Raw genomic sequence first — 26,235 nt, forward strand, 5'->3', positions numbered from 1 at the left:
ATATAAAGAAAGGGATGTTTGCTACGATAAAAACTGCCTAAATATAAACAACAAGTTCCTACTGTACAGCACAGGGAGCTTTACTCAATAGTTTGTAATAGCCTACAATGAAAAAGAACCTATATGTGTGTGTGTATAACTGAAACAGTATGCTCTGCACCAGAAACCAGCACAGCACTGTAAATCAACTATACTTCAATTTAAAAAAAAAAAAAAAACTGCCTAAATGGCAACTCTAAGAAAAAGAACAGATTTCAGAGGTGCCATCTGTTTTCTTTCATTGAGAGGCCTTGTCATTTATAGTGAAAAATGCTGCAGAAGTGAAGCGGTGCTCCCTGTGTCATGCACAAGACAGAATCTCAAGCAGATTTTGATGAGTTAGAGTTTATATCAAAGATGTAAGTCCACTAAGATAAAAGACGGATCTTGATCACATCTAAGCCCAAAACAACTAGCCTCCCACCCCCAGAATCACCTCAGCTGTATCATTCCCAAAGGACACATGAGAACTAGAAGAGCTACTTTAAGGTTGATTTTCTTTGATGAAGCCAAAATGTCATTCAGCACAAATCTGTAAAGCTCTTTTAAAGGAAAAACCTAAAATGTTGAACTATTAATATGATGCTTTGTTAATGTTGGCTTAGTCTGTGTTACTGTGTGTGTCTGTTTGCTATAGATTAGGACAGGCGACAGAAAAAAAGGAATTCCTTGAATTAACCCGAGCCAGCGAGGTAAGATCTATCCCTGTGTTTGTTGTGGGTATCTATTAGAACTTAGAGTATTTGAAAGGGGATACCAAAAGAAAATCCGGGGACACTGGCAGCTTTCCTTTACTTCTGCATAACACCAGATGGCTCTTACAAAGCTCTCACTTCTTATTTTCCCAATGAGTGGTAATTTCATTCTTTCAGCTCTTCCTGGCTCAATGCAGCGTATCAATGAATAATACCATCTTGCATTTGTACAGCATTTTACAATTTACAAACTGCTTTCCTGATCTCAACTGATCTGTACTGCAGTTCTGGGCAAATATTATAACCCCCATTTTACATCTGTGGAAACGAAAGCCCAAAGGTATCAGACAGAATTCTTTTAGTAGCAACTTGAACAAGGTTAGGTAAACAAGGGAAGTATATTGGCTCACATCAACTGGATCGATGGACGCCAGTTGTTAATGGGCTCTCTCTTTCCTTCTCTCTCTCTTTTGCTTCCCCTCTGTGCATGAGACTTTACTCTCTCAGCAGACTGAAATATGGTCTTACATGATTCTTACTAAGCTAAGACTAGAAAGGATGGGACCTCTCCTCCCTCAACTTGAGTTGGAAAATTCCAGAGAAAGAATCTATTGGCCTTTGCTGGGTTGCATGTCCACTCTTCAAACCAACTCCTATAGCATGAGAATGAAATACTATGGCTTTCCTCTGGCCAGTACTACCAAAACAAACAAAACATAGACAAGGAATAGACATAGCCAGTGAGGAAACCGTGAGGAGGGTGTACGTACTGCATTAAACCACTTGCCCAAGGAGCAGAATTAGAACGACTTCATAACTGAAACAGACAGCAAGCCCAACCCTCTCCCCTGAACTTCCAGCCTGTCACTACCGGGACCACAAAGGTGTTACCGTGCCCCTCTTTTCTACACAGTCACCAGTGTGGTCTGGTTCAAGACTAAAACTTGAAAAGACTCAGATTCTCATCCTGAGCCTGTCCCTTGTCAGCTGTGTTCCTGGGCCAGTTACTTAACCTCTGGGAACACAGTTTCCTCCTTTGTAAAATAAAGTAAACAATTTCTGCATCACAGGGTCATCAGAAGGATAAAAGGGAGATAACGTACTCCAGATGACTTTGAAAATTATCAAGAACTGCCTTAAGGTTTATTACTAAAATTCTGTATGTAAATCTTACAGAGGCTAGAATTACACATTAACATTCTTCAGCTGTAATCCTCCCTACCACTCTCAGTTAGAATCACTTTGGTTCTGACATTTTTACTCTTTCCATTTTAAAAAGTATAGTTCAAAAAGAAGCATCAAATGGTGTCACAAAATGAAAAGATTCAGTCCAGAAGAGAAGTTTAAGAACAGATGGTTTAATGGGACTTACCACACTCACCTTTTCAATACAGATTAATCAGGAGATGGAAAATTTCCGGAAGACCCACAAGAAACTATTAACAGTGGTTATCCCCAGGGAGTAGGCTAGAAGTTGGTGTTTGGAAAGAAACTCTCTTTTTCATTTATTCCTGTGTCTACCACTTGAATTTTCCAAAAAATCTTACACATATATTCCTTTCATAATTAAAAAAATTAAAAGCTTGGTTATCGCAGAAAAGAAAAATAGTATATACCTAGTATAGTGTCTGACACATAAAAAGCTTTCAATACATTCTTGCTCATTGATCAAACTAGGTATTTCTAATTACCACCTATCTGGCAGAGTAAAATCAACTTCACTAGAATAAAAGCCAGCTTTCATCTCTGTGAATGTATGTTTTCCATTAGTCATACTGTGAGGAATGCACATCACCAACTGCTGAGGATACAGTTTTAAACTCTTCCACTTTCAAACACCAAAACTGAAACCCCCTTCTTAGCCTCCAGTTATAAAGCACAGTACATCTGGATGACGCTCAGCTCTGTTGCTGCTGTTCTCATAAGCACATTCATTAACATCAGAGGATGCTAGGCTTCTAGGAACCATTTTATGTTACAGCTGGGGGTTCGCACGACATTTTCTAAGAAATTAAAGGTTACACGGCAGCATATGCCAAAGCTAAATGACAGATTTAAATAGCATTTTTAAAAAACGCCGCAACAGCTACAAGGTTTGAATGCTGGGCACTGGCTAAGTGCTATAATGGTTGCCTAGTTACATCCCTGCAAAAGGTCAAAAAAGATGTCTCTAAATCTAGAAGGAATTAAAAACCTCAAAGTTTCACCATTAAACCAAGTACTGTGTGTGAACTCCTACACAGACATCCCTGAAAATAAGTGTCCATCGGACTTTGATCAGATGGCAGTCCTTGGGGGTATCTAAGGAGACAGTGTAATAAAAGATCTTTCTATATATGAAATTTGTTACCACGGTCACATTTCACTAAAGTTATGACATCTGAACTCTCTCCATTTTATCATACCCATTGCGATCTGCTAGTACAGGATATTAAAAAAGTTTCCAACGTAGTTGCTACAACTTCTATCCCATGAGAGGTGGAAAAAAGTCCAGTGTTTTAAAATCATTAAACTTAAAAAAAAATTTTTTTAATTGAGATCAACTTTGCAAATTATAGGCCAGTCTCTAATCTAATAACAAAAACTATGCATCTTAATAATGAACAACTAGTGTCTTAACACTCAGAGACGTTCCTCTTTCATCTCCTTGAGAATTTCCTCATTAGTTCTGCCTGGCAGACACTTTAAGTCCTAATTTTTTTTTTTCTCAGGAATGGGACAATATAGAACAACAATTTCGGTCTAGAAATTTAACATGAGTGCATTAAAATGGATGAGACTTCTTCCAGAATTTGAGGATAGGGAGAAACAGTCTTTTCATTTTTTTCTTTCTCTTGAAGTTCAATCAATTTTTTTTTGAGGTAAAATTCACAAAACGTATCATTAACCATGAAGCATTTTAAAGTGTACAATCCAACAGCATTTAGTACATTCATGATGCTGTGCAGTCATCATGTCTATTGAGTTCCAAGACATTCCTGTTACCCCCAAAGAAACCCTGCACCCAGAGTAGTTGGGATCATCTGGATCTCCTATTTACATTTACTCTGTAATTTCTCTTTGGAAAGAAATGAAAGAATCTGAGTTTAAAAGACAGCATAAGGATTCCATCTGCTTTTATTTCTTCTGGAACTTATTTGTTTCCCAAAAAATCCAGCAGAGGTTCAAACCTGAAAGGAGACTAGTCTTAACAAGATGAATCCAGGAATGAGAGTCCGAGAAGGAAGGAACGCCAGAAAGCGATTGAGAAGAATATCAGAAAAACTCACAATTCTATCCGAGACCTATACTTATCAGAAACCCAGATCCTATCTCCATGACTGACAGTGTTCAATCTTTTTTTTGCAAAGAAAAAAAAGAATTGAAAGAGAATTCCTTGTACCTGCCAACTAGAACAGTTTGGAAGATAGGAAACAAGTAAATACATTATAAAAAAAAAAAAAAAAAAAAAGACCACCAGCTCCTAAAAGTCAAAGCCTATTCTGGGGAAGCTAATGTATTCCTCTTTCAAGAATACTTACAGTCCTCTTTGTCCCAGTGGCTTAGAGAATAAAAATCTCCAAATAAAGGTCACAGAAATGTACGAAATGAGGGCTTTCAGTATTTCATATTTTCAGGCTGGCTGTGTTACAGGTGAGGACAAGGAGGGTATTAGGGAAACGGGGAAGAAGGGGCTACTTAACTTACATCAGGGTAAGAAGCTCACCCTCTACCACTGGGAGTCAGGAAGTACCAAGTTCTTAGAGCTGGATAAGACTCCACCCTAATCCCCTCCCCTAGGGCATTCAAGATAGTCTTCCTAATACTTTTTATCTATTTCTGAATATTCCATGCTATCTCTTAGGGGGGAATAGTTCTCTTTTGTTATACAAAAGGCAGGATTCAAGCTAAGAGAGCTCCATGGGGCTTGGGCAAACTTGGGTTTTATAATTTCCATACATGCTCACATGCTGAAAAAGATTCAATCATATCCTATGGTCACCTCAATAAGAAAGCCACCAAAGCTGCGGTCATCACAGGCATCACGTAGAAGTGTGTGGATAACGCTGGAGAACTGAAAGGGCGGGCTGTGAAATCCAACACTCCATAAATGTCGCTGGTTCTTCTAAGTTGATTTTAGATAAACATGTATATGTGGATACAGATTTTCCAAGGGTTAGGTTCACCCTTATCTTCAACCCAAACCCTGGGGGTTATTGTCGTTATTTAATCTCTATCTTCATAATTCATCAGTATAACAGTCCCTTTCCACTGGAGCTGCTTTTAGACATCTAGGAGACCAACGGTCCCAAATTGCCCGGAACTCCAGCAGTTTTAGTACTGAAGTTCCTAGATGCCAGAAAACTCCTTAGTTTTGGACAAATCAGGACGGTTTGTGACTCTACTGCTAGCCTGAAGTTTGGCACTCAGATCTGCATTACTGAAGTGTCTAAAAAGTGGACAGAAGGGGGACTTGATGCAAAAATAGCTGCAAAACTCAAAATCTCCATCAAAAATGGCTATATTCTACTCCAGAGATGGTTTTTAAAAAAAAATAACCCAGTGATCCGTTTCACTCTCTAGGCAAGCAAGCAGTGGTTGCTTACTTTGTGGGGATGACCTATCTAATGGATGCCAGAAATTAAACCATACTTAGAAATTAGCTATAATAAATGCCACTACAGTAAAGTTCTAAAATATTATGCTATTTTCCCCCCAATTTCCACATTTTAGAGCGTAATAAATAAAGCATAATGTGACAGGCAGCCATAATGGCATAAAATAAAAATCTCACATTTCTTTGGTGCTATTCGAAGACCTGGGAACCTGCACATTGTAGGCAAACTCTCCAGAGTTGGAGAAATGCCAAAAGCAGCACACTCTCCAGAGGCCACACCCATAGTACCAGAAAGTCTGGCCAAGAAAGGAGCCCTTGGACTTCAACCTGTCCCCTTGATCCAATGCCAAATACTCCAAGACAACGAAAAGCCTTCAGTGCCTGTATCTACAAAACAGGATTTGCAGAGTCAAGACAAGAACTTGCTTCATCAACTTGGGAACCCTGACCCTTCTCAACACTATACAATGAAATATGGGATAATCCTATCTCTGCTACCCAAGGCATATCTACCATTCTGAACAATTCATCTATTTTACTTTGTAGTAGGCAGCATAAAAACCCCCAAATAGGTCCATGTCCTCATCCCTGGAACCTGTGAATATATAACCTTACACAGAAAAAGGGACTTTGAATGTGTGATTAAATTAAGCACTTTGGTATGTGGAGGGTATCTTGGATTATCTAGGTGTGCCAAATCTTATTACATGAGTCCTTAAAGTCAAAGAACCTTTCCTGGTTGAGCTTAGAGTTAAGAGGTATGACTATGGAAGAAAGAAACACAGAGATGCAATGCTATTGGCTCTGGCAATGGAGGAAGGGGGACTCTAGAATTCTCCCTTAGACCCTCCAGAAAGGAACACAGCTCTGTCAACACTTTGCCTTTAGGCCAGTGAGATCCCTACAGAACCTAACCTGTAGGACTGTAAGATAACCTATTTGTATCTTTTTAAATCACGAAGTTTGTGATAATTTGTTACAGCAGCAAACAGGAAACAAATACACCCTTCATCACTGCCGTTCAATTTGCATAATGCCTTAGCAGTATTTTGCTTTAAATCCCAGTACTTGACCATTTTTTACCTAGTGTTTAATTTGCTTCTCTGTACAGACAAAAAATAGATTTGGTGCTAGAGCAAATATATTCAAAATCCCTCCAAGAGTGCAAAACAATATTTCCTTTTACATGTCTATTTTGTTTAGTTTCTTTCTTTAGTTTGTCAGCACAGAGACCACTTACGTAAGGAACTACTTTGCATAACTGAAACCAGTAATTTTGCAAGAAGCAAAAATGCTTGTAGGTAAGTGTGAAAACAACAAATAACCTCTTTAAAGGTGTGTAAAGACACAGTAGTTCTCAATGTGTCCTTTGGGCGCCCTGGATGTCACAATGGCTGGAAGATACCACTGGCCTTCTGTGAGCCAAGGACAGGGATACCAAAGAATACAAGGAAGAACTGCCCCATTCAACACACCAGCAACCCCCATTGAGAAACTCTGCTTGGATTGATTTGAAACATTTAAGGACATTCATCAGTATGAAAGATATCAACACCAACATCAGACAGGGAACTTGAAATACTTATAAAACAGTCTTCATTATTAATAATATTTGGTAGAACATAGGGATGTTTCAGCCCTTACCTGAAAGATAGTAAGTCCTTAACTCCAAAAGAACCTCATTAAGGGGTAGCAAAAGCTATACATGGTCTTAAAAGCACACACACATATGCACATATGCCTTCCTTCTAATAATAACTAGACCAGAGAGTCTCAACCCTGACTACACATTATAATCACCTGGGGAGCTCTTAAAAACTGTAGATATTCAGACCCATCCCCCAGAGATTCTGGTTCAACTGACCTGGGTAGGGTCTACATATCAATGTTTTTAAACACTTCCCTGGAGATTCTGATGCATTCAGGATGAAGAACCACTGCTCTCTACCCAACCATGAGCAGCCTACTGGACATATCCACCTTTGTGGCCACTCCATAGATTTGTATCTGTTCCTCTCTTCCTGTATCTGTAGCTCTCCCAAAAGAGATGGCTGGGGGTTTTTCTAGATGTCCTCCACTCCTTCACTTCTCATCTTTAATAAGCAATTCCATCAGTTCTCCCATATTCAGCCCATCACTTCCAAACCCAAAGCATCTACTAGTCTCCTTTCCACTAGTCTTGCTTTACTTTTTCTCCTAAGAAGGTTCTGACTCAAGTAAATACTAAATACTTGTTGAATGAGTAAATGAATGAATGGCTAGCTTCAGTAAACTAAGTTAGGTTAAAAGTAGGTTTTATATTTTATTTGCATTTTGCTGTAGCCACTAAATAGTTAGGTAAATGAATAATTAACAAATATATGTATTTATATGGATGACTGAAACATTATGTTGTACAACAGAAATTGACACAACATTGTAAACTGACTGTACTATAATTCAAAAAAGTTTAAAATTCAGTGGTAAATTCAAGCCACTGTCATATAATCCAGTGCGGAAAGGAGAGAAGCAGGTAGGGCTATAAGTGAAACAATACTGGTCATGAGTTGATAACTGTTGAAAGTGAGTGACAGGGATATGGAAGTTCATTATATTATCCTCTCTATTTTGGTATATGCTTGAAATATATCAAAATGAAGTTACATTTTAAAATAGGGGTGGAAATCCACATCACTGACTAGAGGAAACTGTGTACCATGGTTGGGTAGAGCAAACACATTATCACCTGTCTCAGCCATACAGTGAACTTTCAAATCTACAACCAGATTCACATAGCTTTAGCCATTTTCAAAAGCCAATTCAGCTTCTTCAAGAAGCCCAACTAATATCAAATTGAATTTTAAGGTTATTGTTGTTGCTGCTGGAATAGCCCTTTCAATGTCTACAATCAATCTGTTAACGACAGGGTTTATCCTTCTCTGCCCTAATCTGCTCTGACATCTGTCTTATACCACAAACAATCAATAATGTTTGGTGCTATAAGGATACATTCTGTTAAGGCGATGACCTCAAAGGCTCTCCAAACTCAGGTTTTCAGAAGAACATGGGGGAAATCTGGGTGATAAATCTGATTTTAACTATCCTCAAGGAGAGCCTTTTTTTCACCTTTAAATTTTAAAGTTGTATCATTATTGCTAAAGATTATGAATGTTTCCTTTTGATCAATTTCACATTCACAACGCTTTCATCTATAGGATTACTTAAAATTTTTTTCCTCTTAACGTTCTGGTTAGATTCAACATCCTAGAAAAAAGTATTTCAGAATTCTTACCTCTTCAGTTTCCAAAGCCGGAGGCTCACTGGCAGATCTGGCTGTTGAGAAAGCAGAGAAGAAAATGTATTTAAAAAAAAAAAAAGGTGGAGGGAGAAATAGCATGATACACAAAAGCTGAAAAAGCAAATAAATGTTTCTGAAAACAGGGTTTGGTGGTGATGGCTGAGTAGCTCTAAGGGCAGAGGAGCTCGCAGGTTCACATTTCTGAGTCAAGAAACAGACATTTTTGTTAACTCTTTTTCTTTGAAGAAACAAGATTTGTGAAAACAGGAGTCCCTTCCTTTGTGTCTGTGTCCCCTAGCCGACAAGAAAACATGACAACACAAAGTCGGCTTGGGAATGTGTTACAGCGGGCAGATTTCTTGGTAACAGAGGCTGTGAACTGGTGAGTTGAATACGAACAAGCCTTCCTCCTGACCTAACTCACTTAGCTCCCAGCAGGACCAAAGTAGCAGATGTGCTCTTGTTCCAGGTGTTAGGGAAAGAGCTGGAGTTCCATTTGTGTGCATCTAGCCCTTTAAGAGGGTAGATGGCACAAGTTAATGATTAAAAAACATCTTTAGCATCCAAAGCTGGACACACCTACACCCCTAGCAGCTAATGACCTCTGAGGATGTGGAGTAGAGTTGGCCTGTTTTTGCCTAGCATGAGTGTGGTTCATATCTGAGAAAGTTCCAATGCAGAGAAGCTTCTTTTCTCCTGAAAAGATACCTAGCACCCAGCTCAAAGGGAATTGCCCAAGCCTCGGGTAGTGCTTTACCACTTCTATTTGTTGTATCTCAGAACTAAGATGTACCTGGCATTTAGAATATTAAGACTGAAGGTAGAAATCAAACTCATATTGGGTCCTAAGACCAAAAGAACATTGGTGTCTCTGGAGATCGCCCAGTGCTTAAGGCTGGCGTGGGCGCTGAAATCTCAACCAAACTGATTATGTTCCCAGATGACTATAAGGGACCATATGTTTTTAAATGAGACAACGTTATTAGAAAACCATTATCTCATGATTAATGACAGCAAAGGGGAAAAAAAAAAAAAAAAAAAAACAAGCCAAGGGCAAAAAACAACCTATTTTCAGAGAATAAACCCTAGGAATAACAATGATTAGTGGGACTTGCAAAATAAGCCTTGAAGGGTGCTCTGAGCCCAGCACTCTCATACATTATTGTGAGAGCACAAATCGGCCCAGCCTTTCTGGAATGTTCTCATCCATAGTGTTAGTGATGTCACTTCTTGACTTTACCCCCCAAGATGCAGAATATAGACAAGGAATTATTGCCAATGTGTTAGAAGCAGTCTAAATATCAATAACACAACCTACTAAGTAAAACAGAAAAAGTCCACACGATGGCACTTTGAAATAATAAATACAAAAAAATTTAAATGATGAGGAAAAATACACACAGAATAAAGTTATGTGAAAAGAGAATACAAAATTATACACACAGTAGGATCTCAGCTAATTTCCTAATATCTATATATTTAGATTTATGATATTCTTCCAGTATACTTTCTGTAATATTTCATGTCGTATTCTTCAAATATATCACATAATATTTTCTACTAAATGCTATACATAATATCTTCCTGGTATACACTTTTCTAGGAAAAAAGACTGGAAGAAGATACCTCAAAATGTAAAAAGTGTATTATTCCTTTTGTACAGAAAGTGGAAGTAACAGAAGTGGCTAGATATGCCCCAATGTCTGCTTTTCTTCTTCTTCTTCCATGCTTGTAATAGAATTCTAAGCTAGGCACATACAAGTCAAGGAAAACTGCTTTTCCCAGCCTCCCTTGTCACTAGGTGTGTGGCCATGTGACAGAGTTCAAGGGGTGGCTGCAAAAGTGATCGGGGCAACTTCGGGGTCATGCCCTCCCCTTTTCAACTTCCTCCCCTGCTGCTAATTACTCATGGCAAAAATCCGCCTTAGACCATAAAGCAAGGGAAACATGCTAGGAATGATGGAACAACAAGATAGAAGGAGCCTGGGTCCCTAGATGATCTTGTGGAGGAGAGCTAGTTTATCAGCCCTGGACCACCCGTCTCTGTACTGTTACATGAAAGAGAAATAACTTCTAACTTCTGTCACTCCTGTGAAATCAGGTCTCAGTTACATGCAGTTCAACCAACAACCTAATTAATGGAAGGGGTCAGTCTTAGTTTTTCTCTACACTAAGTATTTTGCAAATTTTCAATGATCACCATGAATGACTTTCATCATCAGAAACTGAAGTTAAGCACCGTTTACTGATCTTAAAAAAAATTAAGACAGCTTAGAATGAAGTTTGGGTAACATGAGCCTTCTTCCCACATATGAGAGGAAAAATGAAATCTACAGTTTTGGGTAGGTATTACACCATACGTCAGGATACAGATCACACAAAACTCCCTGTGTTTGCATGACCATTTAATCTCACCCCACAGCACTTTATTTCTCACCTTTTGAAAAATACTTTTAATAAGGAAAAGTTGTATAACTTTTCCTATAAAATCTGCAATAGGAATACTCTTAAAAAAAACCCCAATAAACTCTAGTCAGTGTATTACAATTATCCATTTAAGAGAATACCTAGACTTCTTAAATTTTTAAAGTCTTAAAAACCAGTTTTGTATATGCACTAACTCATGCCTTTAATTTAAGGGTGTTGCTTGTTCTCCATATAGAATCAAAATGAATCACTCTTTAGTAATCCCATTGGCCTAATAAATCTGTTGACTGTCCATCAGCCAAGTGTAGGCTTTGATTTACCTTCCCCTGGAGTGGTGACAGATTTGGCAAAGCTCACATAACCTCCCTGGTCTCCTCTGTGACCCATGGCCCTGTATTATAAGATAACTGTCCAAGATAAAGGGGTCCTGTCTACTCCATAAAACAGAGAAAAGAGACTTGGTCTACTTGGGGATCAGATCTGAAACAACAGCCTCACAAAAACCTTACTGGAATAATGCACTGAGGGCCCTTCAAACCTGTAATAATGTTATGCCAGTGCCAGTTGGCACCTTTCAGAGGCTCATTAAAGCCCTGTGCACCTGCACACAAGACACTTCCCAGGTAGAGACTTTGGAGACTTATGTGTAATTATATATCAGATAAAGGACCTATTTTCCCCCCTCTTTCCCAAGAGAATGCCAAATGGTCCTCTTCTCCCCTGTGACTCACAACACCCAACATTAACATGGTTAACTTATATTCAGTAACAAGGGGAGGATGCCAGAGTTTCTTCTCTTCCCTCTCGGAATGACTGTGCCAGTGTGTTCTCAAGAAACCCCTAAACTCTCTCACACAATAGTCAAATTGAAGCTGACAGTCATCGCTCTGAATTCTCAGTTTCTCTCTTACAGGAACATAAGCAACCCAACTCCACAGGCCTGATTACCATGGTAACAACATGCACTGTGATTAAAAGTGTGTTTGTTTTTTCGAAAATGACTCACAGATTGTTCCCCCAGAAGCCCCAGACACACAGGTTTCTGGCTGGTTTATAAAATCATCCAAAGTTTTCTTGCAAGTTTCTTACTTCTATTAGCAAGACTGGTGGGATGGAGAGTCATCAAATCAAATATGCTCTTCTCCTTAAGGTTGAAAAAAAAAACCCCACTTGGTTCCTTAAACACTCCAAGATTAATCAATTTAAAACTCAGGTTACTAATGAAATTAATTTGAGTTTGTACACTGGAGATAATTAATCTGTTCCTAATTTAAATAATAAAAGTATTTCATAATGTAGTTTTAGAGACCCAAATGAAATAATCAGGTGAAATAAAATCAGCAGTAAAAATATCAAATAAAATAGCCTAAGTCTGTGCATATTTGTTCCATCACATATAAAGTGTTATAAAAGAATAAATGTTAAGTATTAATACCAAGATGTTTTTGAAATAAGATCTAAAATGAAGGGATTTATTTTTAAAAGGAAACGTGAAAGAGTCCAGATATTTGGCAGAATTGTGGACTTACTCCCATCTGTTTATCCATACATATTATTTAAGATCTTCAATGTACTAAGCACCATTGTTTATAACTGAACATTGCAATAGTGCTCAGGGAAGACTATTTTCTTACTGGAGACAAAAGCCATGGGCATGGCCTAGTACATCATCTTATCTCAGATGCTTTGGGTCTCAAGGCACCATTCTGGGTAAGTGCTCAGTGAGAGTGACCATGACGTAATGATCACATCAGGCCGAGAATTCACAATCCTGACTTGAGCATCAGATTGACTCTCTTCAAAAAAATAGACACTGGTAGTTTTGGTATGTTGATTTCCCTCTGTATGAAACTGAAACAAACCTTATTTTAAAAGAAATTTAAATTATAAATTTTAATATAAATCTCTTTAACTTAAAACTGTCTTCTCTCGCTTACTTACAATACAACATATAATAAGCACATGCACACATACACACACAATGACATATAGTCATTAAAAATTACTATCTCCAAATTGCTACACATGTTATATGCTGTTACCAATAATATTTTCTCTCTAGAGTTTGATGGGATAACTAGAGTGTATTAATCAGGATAGGTGAGGTTTTACTGTGGTAACAAAACACGCCCCTCCTAAATCTTTTAAGACAGAAAAGTTCATTCCTCACTCTCACTACGTGTCCACTGCAGGTCAGTGGAGAGACCATCTCTGTGTTGTCGTTACTCTAAGACCCAGGCTTAAGAGCTCAGCCACTGTTTCCACACTTCCATCACTGCCAATAGCCAAGGAATGTGCTCACATTCTGGTGCTTATATGCTTCTTCCTGGAGGTGACAAACATCACTTCCACTCACATTTCACTGGCCAATGCAAGACTTATAGTCACACCAAACTAAAGAAGACACAGAAGTGCAAGCCTATCCTGAGTTGGGAAGGAAAACAGGACATACTTATGACTAAGCACATGTATTACTAAACAGTGCAAACCTGAGACTGTCACTTAATGAAGTCAAAACACTGACAACTGATAAACATTTTACATACATTATGTAATTATCTCCTGACAATTTTGTGAAGTAGGTATTGTCATTATTTCCCAATTTAGAGATAAGAAAACAGAGGCATAGAAAGTTTAAGCAACCTATCTAAGACATTCTGATTCCAAATCGATGTTCTTTAGCTACTATGCTCTCCTGTGTATTAAGCCTTTGAATATTGTTTTCCTACACTATAATACTTAAGGATTATTTTAAGACTTACAATAAAAAACATGATTTTTTAGCTTAGAGATTTTCACCCTTCTTAAATTTTTTATTAGTTTAATTAGAAGAAAATCTGGGGACTGTTCAATATCAAAGTATTTTGGGGAAAACCTTTCCTTTGGGGAAAAAAAACTGTTAGTGAAATTACTATAATGCCTATGTACAGAGTGGAGAGTATAGCTTAGTGGCAGAGTGCGTGCTTAGCATGCACAAGGTCCTGGGTTCAATCCCCACTACCTCCATTTTAAAAAGTAAGTAAATAAAAATTAGAAATAAACAAATAAACCTAATTACCTCCCCTGCCAAATGCCTACATACAGTAACATTCTCAAAACACAACCATCATTCATGAAGTTTTAAAATAAATGGCAAAGGATCAAATTCAATTCTCCAAGGAAAGACTCTAAAATGACAGTTAATTTTTTTTCCTGTTTAAGTTTTTCACAATCTTTCTCATATGGTTTTGTACAGATCAGATAAATACCCTTCTTAAAAAGAGCTATGTTGGCAAAGGGTAGAAATTAACTTTTACTTTCCTGTTCAAAAATGTAAATATAAGAGTAGGAAGCACTCAATCAGTTATTACAGAAAAGGCATTCCTACCATGAGTACTTCATCTCTTATGATGAGAATGCACAAAAATACACCTAGAGGCAAGCAGTCAAAACACTGTAATGACAGCACCTCCACAGCAATTTCCCCTTTTCACTATTCCTGCCTCACAAACGTAGCCTTCAAAATCAAAAATACCAGAATGGAAAGTAGGAACCACAAAGAAAATGCCCCATTAATGGAACTGCATCTGCCTCTGGAGTTGGAAAGTGAAATCCTATTTTCAAAACAACTCATAATCAGAAATTTCAGAGATTAGTTTTTCTTCTCTTCTGGTGCTGTAATCAACAAAATGCATACCTCTCTAGAGAAAACCAGACTTTCATCTGTCTGACAGACACCATACACAGAACCTTGGCCTTTCTTGCTCATGTCTTGGTCCAGGGTGGATTTTATTTAGATCAAATTGATTTAAATGACCAGTCAGGAAGACTCAATTTAATTAATTAATTAATTCATATTTCTATATTTATTTTAACAATGCAGAAATGCAGGGCTGGTTGCCTAAATTAAATGCCATCCTTATTGCTTTATGGCCCTGATGTAATTTCTTTTGAGATCACTTGTCACAAAGGTTATCCTTTGCTTAGACTAGCTGCAGCCATTTTGTATTTTCTTCCAGGATTCTTTCTTCAGTCTACCTAGGTCATCACGAGCAACAAAAACAAGTTTTCTGTTTGTGTATCTATGTGTGTGTTTGCTTTTCTCAAAAGGGAATGCCTGAAAATACTGTTCAACAGAAGTTGTGTGATCTTGGTAAGTTTTTTAACGCTTCTGAGTCTTCTGATAGCTCCACATGTAAGACGGAAATAATAATAGTGGCAGATTCTATTGATGGCCCACTCGATAACCATTAACCCTTTCTTCCTTGCTAATAGAAGCCAGACCTTTACTTCTGGGGTCTGGTGACCATGTTCTTCAGAGAGGCAGGGCTGTGCCATGACCTCACAAGGAAACTTAAATTAGCCAATCCCAGCGGCATTGTCTGCCTGGCCACTAATAGGTAAGGCATCTGAGTTGTGAAGGTGAATTCTGCTGGGGGTGGCTTTTCTGTAACCTTAAAGAGAGGTACATGAGAATAAATGAACCACTTCACTGTACCTCTAGATACTGAAATCAGCCTCTAATTCTGAAATTACAGGAAGGGGAGCTGGCCTAAGAGGCTAAACCAACCTGCTCAGGATGTCAGAATAGGCAGAGAAAGAATTCAGGTTGCTAAGAATACTGTTCAGTTCTGAGTAACTCTGGACTTACCCTCCTTTCAGGAGGTCTTGAATAAATTTCCTACTGTTTAAGCCATTTCGGTACGATATTCTTTTACCAGCAGCCAAAAGCACCCTGATGGAAAAATAGTTCTCATCTCATAGGATTATTTTTTAAAAAAACACTGAAAAACAGTGATGTGTATAAAGTATCCAGCACACAGCAGCATGAACAGAACGCTCAACAAATACCTAGTTCTCAACTTGATCCTTGAGACCTGCTGATCTTCACTCATCCAAATATGAACTTGATACTAATGTAGCTTGGATCACTCTTCTGTGAGGTTTCCCCTGGTTCCCCCAAACAGAATTAAGGGCAGAATTTAAGGGCTTTCTCTACTTTATTCATCTAAGACATCATACCAAGTACCTAAGGTTATTTTAAACAATAAGATTGGTGTTTAATTCAGACAACAATCCCTGTAGTATGGGCTGCAGTGTAGAAAAATATAATCAAACAGAGTATTGACTGTGTATTTACACATTTTGATCGAAATTAAAACCCAATCCAGACCAAGGACTCAACAGCAGCAAAGGATTCTGCATTGGTAGTCTAGTTAGTTTAACTGAAAATCTGCCTTCTGTAGAGAAAAGAGATTTTATAGATTCTTGTGCAGGTGTGTGAGAAAGGCCACATTTCCTCTGGAATGCCACCTCACCCTTATTTCACAGAGCTACCTGCACCCTCTCCCTCGAGCTGAGGAACTCTCTCCTTGCAGTTCGTCACATGGCTAACTCCCCACCATAATATAGGTCTCAATTCAAATGTCATCTCCTCAGACAGACCTTCAGGGATGACCCAACAAAAGTAAAATCCTTGCTCCCAAACCAGCATGCACACAATCTCTGTCCTTCAACCTGTTTCTATTTTAACCCATCTCAGCCCTTATCACAACTCAATATTTTCTTGTACTGTAATTTTTTTCTGTCAGTGGGGTCCAATCTTGGCTGATTCTGATCTAATTAGTCTGGGTTGAGGCTGTGCCATAGGTATTTTTTTCAAAGTACATCTCAGTGATTTCTAATGTGTAGCCAGATCTGAAAACCCTAGGTTTATGTTTACTGGGTCAGTCTCTCCAAACTCTAGAATGTCATTTCCAAGAAAACAAAGGACTGACTTGTTTTGTTCATCCGAGTGTTCCATGGCACACTGCAGATGTTAAGATTTGCACACAGACTAACTATATTGTAATTTTGTCAGTATTTGTCTGCTTCCTCAGCAGTCTATGAGCCCCTACAATATCGAGCCCACTCTGCAACAAAGAATGAGTGACTCAATAAAGTTCATTAAATAAAGGAATGATCAACAAACTGCATTTGTGAACCCAAATGTTCTCACACAAAAAAACACAAATATGTGAGGTGATGAATGTGTTAGTTAACTGGCTGGGAGGAATGAATCCTTTCGTAGTATATACATATATCCAATCACCATGATGTTCACTTTAAATATCTTACAATTTTATTTGCCAGTTTTCCTCAACAAAACTGAAATTAAAATCAAACAAAAACCCAAGCTGCATTTGCATGCTATAAGGAAGACAAATATGACATTGGGTGTGGCTGCAGTCCTCAAAGAGCTTGCAAAACAAGATTAAAAAAAAGAAGATTGCCATTATCCACACTAGAATGCATTAATTGCTGTGAGGAAAGAACAAAAGATGTCAGAAGAGGTGAAGACTTGCTATTTACTGGGGAAGGAATAAACCCCCCAGGAAGGCTTTATAGAAGAGACAGCATTCGAACTGAGCCTTATAGGACAAATGGAATTTAAGTAGTCAGAGAAGAAAGATGATAAGGATAAAGTGTGGAAGGAGAAGCAGGAAGGTTCTTCTAGGGAGAGGCAAGAACACAAACAACAAATAAGTCCATCTGGAGGTCAAGAGGGCCAGAACTGAGACACTGGCTACCAACATGGGGAAGAATAGATGGGGTCAAGATCCATTTCCAATGACAATGCAAACGACTATGCAAGTGACTCTAACTTGTTTGGTGAAGAAGATAATGAAACTGAGTTTTCCTAATTGACGGGCAGAGAGAATGGGGTGTCATTAATACTCATGGAGTCAGGAGGAGCTGGTTTTGAATGGGAAAGGCAATGGCGAGCACTGATTTGGACACGTGAGTCTCAGTTTCAGGAGGTTGGATGTTCCAGCAAGTTTGTGGTGCTTGATGTGCAAGTTTACAGTAGGTGAGAAAGTAGTATGGAGAATCAGATTTGGAACTGACCCACACAATGACAATGACTGAAATCACAGAAAAGAATCTAAAAAAGGGAGAGGGAGATATTAAGTGACAGAAGACTCAAATCTTGAGAACATTCATATTTGGGGAGCAGAACTTGGAGTTAATGGAGAAGTTGGGAGCCTTCAGAGAGGTGTGAAGGGTGGCAGAATATGCCACCCTGAAATATGCTTCTTTGGCATAAGGATTATTTTGGGTAGGTTATTTTGGGAAGTAGCAGACACAGGACAAATTCTGAAAACAGATTAGAAGTTACCTTTTTGTAAGGGGAATTTACACTTACGAAGGAAGTCTCCATTTGTAAGGGTACCTCACTCTCTGTACCAGGAAGATAAGAATGACGCCCTTGAGATTCTTGTCAATGGAGAGGCATCAACTTAAATCAGCATATCAAATCTTACTCTTATTTACCATGCTTCTCCTGGTAATCTCCTCATAACTTCTCCTCCTCTATTTTGTCTTCAGCTGAAGATGGTATTTTAGCCTGAATTCTAAGCCACTTCTGAGAGTTACTCACTTTTCCCTGGTATTGCCCATGTATCCATGAGGTACACAAGTTAATAAACATCTGCTTGTTTTTCTCTTATTAATTTGTCTTTTGTTACAGGGTTTCCAGAACTGAGAAGGGTGGAGGGAAAACTATTTTTCCACTCTGATAGGTAAGAAGATAGGAGAGGTTACAAAACTCAAAGGGAAGATTTGCTGGCAGCAGGTTTGTTTAATTTTTAATTAATTTAAATGTGTAAACTAAGCATGTTTGGAGGCAAAGAGGATCAATAAAAAGAAGCAACCAAATATGCATGTAGGAGGGAGGTAGAATAATTGTCAGAACATAATCCCCTAGAAAGTGAAAGGAAATATACTGGGGAGTCCAAGTAGAGAGTTTACTCCTGGCTGGAAAGAAAGACTGTGCTAATTTGACCTCGGAAGGGAGAAGAAAATGTGAAGACACAAGACATTGCAAGGTGGTAAAGAATGAGGTTGAGTAATTCTGTAATATATGGTTTCTCCAAAAAACAGAAGCTGAGGTCACCTGTAATGAACAAAGGGCATGGAGGCTTGGGTTTAACAGTTTTCATTGCAAATGCAAAGGGAATAGTAAAAAGTGAAATTTTTTTTTAAAAAAGGATTTTCAAAGAACAGCCATGGCCCTGTTGATGTTGCAAGGAATGTGGAGGAGAGCCCATCAGTCCAGTTCCCAGACCCCCCCATCAGCTTTACTGCCAGGCGCCTGGGGCAGACGATCATGGGAAGGTCGGACTCTGACAACCAGGATGGCAGGGCGACAAGGGAAGGCCAGAGAAACAGGGAGGAAGGGTCAGTGACTGGTTTTTCCAAGCCTTTCCATTAAAGGCTTGGCTGTTTACACATATTTGCCAAGATAAAGGCTAATCCTGTCTTATCTCATGCCATGGTATTCAGTGGTACCACTTCTGAGAGACATGTTATCACTAGAGTTTGAGAATTGAGCTCCCTCTTTTTTAATGTTGAATGAAGTCCTCTAAAGATTATCTGAACACTGACTCCCCTTAACTATAGCTTGTTTTAACAAAAGAGTTTTGGAGAACCACATATATCCCTAGTGCTCTTACCTAAAAAACCTGCATCTCAGTGCCACAGTGTCATCTTAACATTTGAATCAATTTGAATACAGAAACTCCGTATTTCCATAAGGTATTAAATTTAAACATCACCCTTTTCTTTTTAAACAAAATAATTTGGTCTTACAGACAATTTTTAAAGTGACAAAGTATAAAGATTTTCTCTATCCATTTGTCCTATGGTGGAGGGAAGTAAAATGGAGATTGAATTGGGAGGTAAGGTATTAATCAACTGTGCAGCTCTAGAAAGGTAACAAATTTGGGGCCTATTTTATTGTCTGCCATGGAGTGGTAGATACAGGCTCATCCCCAGGTCATTTTTAGCTCTACCATTCTACCATGTTATAGGCTGGGACTAAGTCTTGACACAGCTCTGTAATTCCCCTCTCCCACCTGGGTCTAGAAAAGTCAGTCCCTGGTGCTCTCAGTAACTATAGGATGAATAGATGTGCATATTCATTATCCAACCCCCCTGTACACACACAGAGGGTATTACAAAAAATTAACATATACTCAGGAGCTCTTCAAACCATTCAAGGTCAACATCTGCACCCACACCATAAATCTCAGACATCATTGCTGTTCAACAGAGTCCTCCCTAATCTTCTGCCCAGATCTCCTCGGCTCTCCATACCCTGCCTCACCAGTTACCGAATCAAGAGTGAAATCTGTGGTGGAAAATGAAACACGGGATTCTATATTTTCAAAACTGAAATTTAGGTTAGAATCACATTTCATTAATAGAAACTTCTCTCAGAACCTATCACTGTTGTTTTGCCCCTTTCCAAGTTAATGCTCCCCATTAAAAAGAGTTTGAAAACAAGTGTTTCTCTTCCCTTTTTCTGAATTTGCTACCTATTGGGCCTTGTTTCTCATGCAGCCAATGAGCAGAGGCTAGAAGGACACTGAAGTGACAGCCCCCCACCCCGTGCCTCCTTTGTACCTGGCCCTCACCTGGCCAGCAGGGTCACTGGTCTACAATAAGGGCTTGAATTTCACTCTAAGGGTCTTGATGTCACCAATTCTCAGGATTTATGTGGATTTTCTTTCTCCTTTTGAGTTTAAAAGTCACTTTTGAAAGCAGAATTTCACTTGGGTAGGATAATACTGGTAAATACCAGGGATTAAATACAAATATCATAAACATGATCTTTCTGACACACTATGTTAAGAGATCCCATCATTTAAAAAAGTCTCCTTGAAAACAATCCAATTAAAAAAATGGGTAAAGGATTAAAACAGACATTTCTCTAGAGAAGACATACAAATGGCCAATAGGCACATGAAAAGACAGGCAACTTCACTAATCCTCAGGGAAATGCAAATTGAAACCAAAAAGAGATACCAATTCACACCCACTGGGATAGTTACCATTAAAAACAAACAAATAAAGGACCCCAGGAAACAACTGGTGTTGTGAGGGTGTGAAGAAACTATAACTCTTGTGCACTGCTGTGGAAATATAAAATGGTGCAGCTGCTCTGGAAAACAGGATGGCTATTTTTCAAAAAAATTAAACAGAGTTACCATATGATACAGTGGTTACAGTTCTGGGTACCCAAAAAGAAATGAAGCAGGGACTCCAACAGATATTTGTACTCCCATGATCATAGCAGCATTATCCATAGCAGCTAAGATGTGGAAGCCACCCAAGTGTCCATCAACAGATGAATGCATAAACAAATGTAGTACATACATATAATGGATCACTATTCAGCCTAGAAAAGGAAATTCCAATACGTGCTATTACATGGAAGCATGGAACCTTGAAGACATGTTAAATTAATTAACTCTAATTAATTCAAATTTAATTAATCAATTAATTTTGAAGTGAAATAAGCCAGTCGCAAAAGGACAACTACTGTATGATTCCACTTATATGAGTAACTAGAGTAGTCAGATATATAGACAGAAGGTAGAATGGTGGTTGCCAGGGGCTGGCAGGGAGGAGGGAATGCAGAGTTAGTGTTTAATGGGAACGGAGTTTCGGTTTGAGAAGATGCAAAAGCTCTGGAGATTGATGGTGGCGATGGCTGCACAACAATGTCAATATACTTAAAGCCACAGAACACTACACTTAGAAATGGTTAAAATGGGAAATTTTATGTTATATACATTTTACTACAATTAAAAAAAACGTCTCCTGGAACCCTTGAGGTAGTGGCAAAGATCAAGAACATGCTAACTTTTCCTGCAAGCCATGCAAGAGAAAAAAATGACATCTGAGTACTTACTACGTACCAGGCAGGCACTCACATAGCCATACACAAAAGCAAAAATTAAAAAAATTAAAAATAAAAAAAACACAAAAAAATACCCTGATTATGTACTATTAACCCCTCTATACAGCAAAGAGACCAACGTTCATAAGTTAATGTACCAGGTCAAGGAGTAACAAGCAGCGCTAGGGTTCAAAGGCAGATTTGTCTGATTCTCAAAGCCTGTGTTCTTTTCGCTCCATGATGCTGTTTTCTTCCAACCCCAGTTGTCTTTTGAAGAGGCTTTGTGCTTTGACTCTAGAGCTTTTATACTTAAAAGTTGGGCCTGCCTTGTGAAATAGGCTAAAAAAGTCAGTCAACCAAATGCATTCACTCTGTGTCTACCATGAGGCCCACAACTGGCCAAGAAATAATGGAGTCATGTTTCCATTCTGCTATTGACCGTATGGCAGGGGAAAAACACACACACACACATACAGTTAAAATTTCAGTGTTGGCTGACTCCCTCAAAAGCCACTGAATCCTCTGGAGAAAAGCAGTATGTCTTAAATATTCCATACACCAAGAGTAAGTGGAAATAGTCCCATTCTACAGGAAAGGAGCATTTTCACCTTTCTCTTAAACCTCCTACCATCATAGGTAGTGATCTGCTGTTACTCACTCATGTGTGCTTCAAGCTGGAATGAAACAATTAAGGGAATGTTTCAGGCTGTGCAGAAAACAGGCATCTCTTAGATGTTTTCTGAAAGAGAGCAGGGAGCCTCTGGACGCCCCTGTGCCTATGAGCCAAGGTTTCATTTTCTTACTCTTTTGTGAAACACACAGAGAGGAGTAAGGCAGATTGTCCACACATCCCCACACAAAGCAGGGTGTTGGCATTATCCAGTGAATCCAGACTGTAGATGAGTAAGTACCAGAGGGTGAGCCCCAGCCTCATTCACACAGCCCAGATTCCCAACTTGCCATTTCATTTCATGATAGGCAGTGTGATCATGGAGCTGCAGTTACGGGCATCCTGAATCCAAGAGCTACCTAAGAGCTCCTCTCTGAGAAGATGATCTTTACATTTTTCACGCCACAAGACAAACAGGAATTGGATTCGTGGAGTATGCGGCGTGACTTGTTTTGCCCGCAGATTTGATTAAATTCAATGGATCTGTCAGGGGAGCGCCACTGTTTCAACACCAGCAATATTTCCCCTCTTAGTCATCGTACAGGTTTGGTTTCATAAGTAAGCTCAGAAAACTAGACATTTTTTCCCTTTAGTACCCAAAGATTCTTATCTCTGAAAATGTGCTGCTACCCCATACATTTTGAGAAACCAAATTAATTTCATAGAGATAGCACTGAAAAAAAACAAAAACCAAAAAACTATCGCTCTTCAAATTGAGAATGATGATAAATGAGGAGGCATATACACTCTCCGTGCATATTTAGTGTTTAAAACATACATTTTAAGAATTTATGGGTGTCTAAATACAACCTTTTTATTATGTTTACTCTGCTAAAAGCAGTTCTTTCCTTTGAAAATGTATCACCTTTCATTCTAAAAATGCAAGACAAAATCTTTCATCAGTGATCATTTATGGCTTAACCACACTTTCTGTTGGAGACAAAAACTTAATTTTTTAAATCATGCTACGCTAGGATATTAAACTCCTTCTCCTACATATCCTGCCAAAGGAATCTCACAATCTCATTCCTAATCCGTTAGACCGGTTTACCGCACTTTTACGTATCATTCACAAATATGAACAAGCCACAGCCACAGGCTCTCAGTAAGAGGACCCATTGCTTAAGAAAATCACACAATAAAAATCACGTTCTGATTTTACTATTTTGTCCATCTGTAGACTATGCAGGTAAGGAAACAACCCAGCAGCACTTTTACATGTTGTCTCTTACTGAGGCCAATAAGCACCTTGACCTAGAGACGAATAAAATCTCTATAAACATGAAATCCATATATGCATGGGTATCTGAGTCTAGACAAGTTAAACCTGCCACACTCCTCTGAGAAAGGATGCAACTTTAGGATACAGCCTATCGGCAAATGGTAGCTCTTTCTGAGATTATCCTGAAAGCAGCTGCACAGAGCAGAGGGAGGAAGACATCATTTTTAATGGTAAATACTGCCCCTCACATATGCAATTCCAGCCTTTGTTGGCAAATTCTGAGTACAAAAGGAGTTAACCATTAAAAAAAGCCAAATCAGTCATCATGCCGCAAGACTAAAGCTACCCTAGTGCACTGTGTAAGAAAGATAATGCAATTAACGTTTTCCACTCCTTCCACCCCTAAAACAGGACTGCACTGTTCAGATGATCAGCCTACAGCCTCTCAGCCCCAAATGATTTCAGCTGGGCTCTGCTTTAATTCCAGAACTATGCAAACAGCTTCTTAACATTGAGTATGTTTTCCTGATGAGTCACCGAAGCTAACCACTAATAAGGATTATTTTTTTAAAAAACAAAGGTGTCACAAATGTGGTCATTTCAAAAGCTTTCCTAACAGAACCCCTCCTAACCATGTCCCCCAACCCCGAGCCACTGTGCCTCTCTTTCCTTCGAAATCTGCCCTTAAGACGGCAGGCGGTGGTCATTTTTCTCACTTAAAAAGGAGCAAGATGAAAAGCGTTTCCTTTACCTTGGCTCCCGAGGCTGGCCTGAGAAGAGTGTCTTTTCTCCTCCCTCCGCGCGGCTGTGTGCAGGCGAGCTCCGGCGCAGCCCGCCCCGCGCAGGCCAGCCCAGCCCAGCAGTAGTAGGAGCTGCCCACGGAGCGGCAGCCGCTGTGTGTATGTGTAGCAGCCGCGCCTGCAGCCCAGGGACTAGTCCCCACCCAGCTTTGTCTTCAGTCATCGTTCTTTTTACAGGAAGCAGCATCTCCCACTTCCTCCTCTCGCTAGCTGTGAGCTGCTTACTTCTTTCCCTCCCCTTCCATGTCAAGGCCCAGGGGAGCCCTCTCCCCTTCTGCAGGGCTGCTGACACCAGGGCTGTAAGCCCCTCTTCCCCTTGTGCCAAGGTCCCTCTGGTGCTGCCTGTTCCTTCCTGCCTCTTCTCATTCCCTCACCCTCACCTCCATCCCCAATCCCCTTCCCGGCACATAGTCTGCTTTCTTATCCTGAACTTGGGTTTGCTGCTGTTGCTTTGGGGGGTTGACAGCCCCCGGCCAGGTTCTGCCCCTGAGATCCAATACCGGCCTCCATGGCTCTGCTTGATTTACTGTGGTCCCTATCAAGCCAGCGAGCTGGGAAAGCGCAGCTTCTTGCTGAAGTCTTTTTTTTCCCCCTGTGGCTAACATTCCAGACACTTAATTTCTCCAAGGTCCTGCGACCACTGCGATCTTGCTTAATCCATGTGCTCAGAGAAGAATGGCCCTGGTACGTACTCCTGTGGGGCATAGGAGATAACCCAAGTACTACAAGGCTACCTGTGGCCTAAGAGAGAAGACATATCCCCAAAAGATGCTCAGTGGTGGGAAGGGATGAATGAGGTAGAGACTAATGCTGTATCTTTTCAGCCCAGAAGCAGAGTCCTCTTCCCCTTGCCCCATGCTAGTAGGGCTGCAAGGACCCTCATCCTCTTATCCTTTCCCTTCACTTTAGGAGGTGGCGTAGCATTAGGAGTAAGGGTACACAGACCATCCACCAGTATTTGAATCCAAGCTGTCATTTGTGACTGTATGAACTTGGGCAAATTATTTAACTTCTGTGTGATTTCCTCATGTGCAAAATGGAGGTGATGATAGTCCTAACACACAGCAGAAATCTGAGGAGTAAATGAAATGGTGCACAAAATGATAATGACCATTCCTGAAACCTAGGAAGTGTCCAATACATATCAGCTCTTGTTATTTTCAGAGGACACTGACACTCAGAGACAGTGAGTGACTCAGGCAGTCAGCAGCCCAAACAGGACCAGTTCTTGGTTTCCCGATTGCCCAAAGTTGGTATATTCACCACTAAACCTCGATACTCTTGGGGCTCTGAATTTATTCAGCTTTTGAGTCATTCTCCCCCAGAATGAACACAAGGTGCTTTCGGGAAGCTACAGATTAAGCGCAGGCTGAGAGCTGGGGTGGGGGGGATCCTTCTAATTCCCAGGCAACACCGTTGAAAAACCTCTCCTCAAGAATCAGTGCCTGGAAAGCAAAATAGTTAATTCCCAACTTCACTTTTTAACACAGCCTTACCCTTCCAGCAAGTAAACTAACAGGAAGTGATGGAAATCTAGGCTAAATGCAGGGTAACTCTATCGACAGAGAAGTCACCAAGTGAGCCTTCCTAACCTGCCGTGGGGACCACAGCAAATCAGCCTGGGAGGTACAGAATTTAATTTCTGTGAAATGTTCTGCAGGATCCTACAGTCCCCAGGATACCTTTTGTTTAGATTTGATGTTCCATGAACAGAGTTTGCTTATTTCTTCCTGGAAATATTTTTATCAAAAAGGACCCCGCTGTCAACTCACTAACATCAGAAAACTACAAAATGGGTCGTTT

At 39.6% G+C, this 26,235-nt stretch overlaps 1 long non-coding RNA gene across 1 annotated transcript in view; it reads right to left on the reverse strand.

Moving 5' to 3' along the window:
• The window catches only part of LOC105078424 (guanine nucleotide-binding protein G(I)/G(S)/G(O) subunit gamma-2), a 117,310-nt gene extending 92,737 nt beyond the window's left edge, over positions 1 to 24,573 (reverse strand). The window contains exons 1-2 of the long non-coding RNA XR_836155.3: positions 24,384 to 24,573; positions 8,603 to 8,643 (exon numbers count right to left, since the gene is read on the reverse strand). This is a non-coding gene — a long non-coding RNA (guanine nucleotide-binding protein G(I)/G(S)/G(O) subunit gamma-2). The remainder of the gene's footprint in view (positions 1 to 8,602; positions 8,644 to 24,383) is intronic.
• Positions 24,574 to 26,235: the final 1,662 nt, after the last annotated feature.

The sequence above is a fragment of the Camelus bactrianus genome, chromosome 6 (assembly GCF_048773025.1).
Source record: "Camelus bactrianus isolate YW-2024 breed Bactrian camel chromosome 6, ASM4877302v1, whole genome shotgun sequence".
Classification (NCBI taxonomy): Eukaryota; Metazoa; Chordata; class Mammalia; order Artiodactyla; family Camelidae; genus Camelus; species Camelus bactrianus.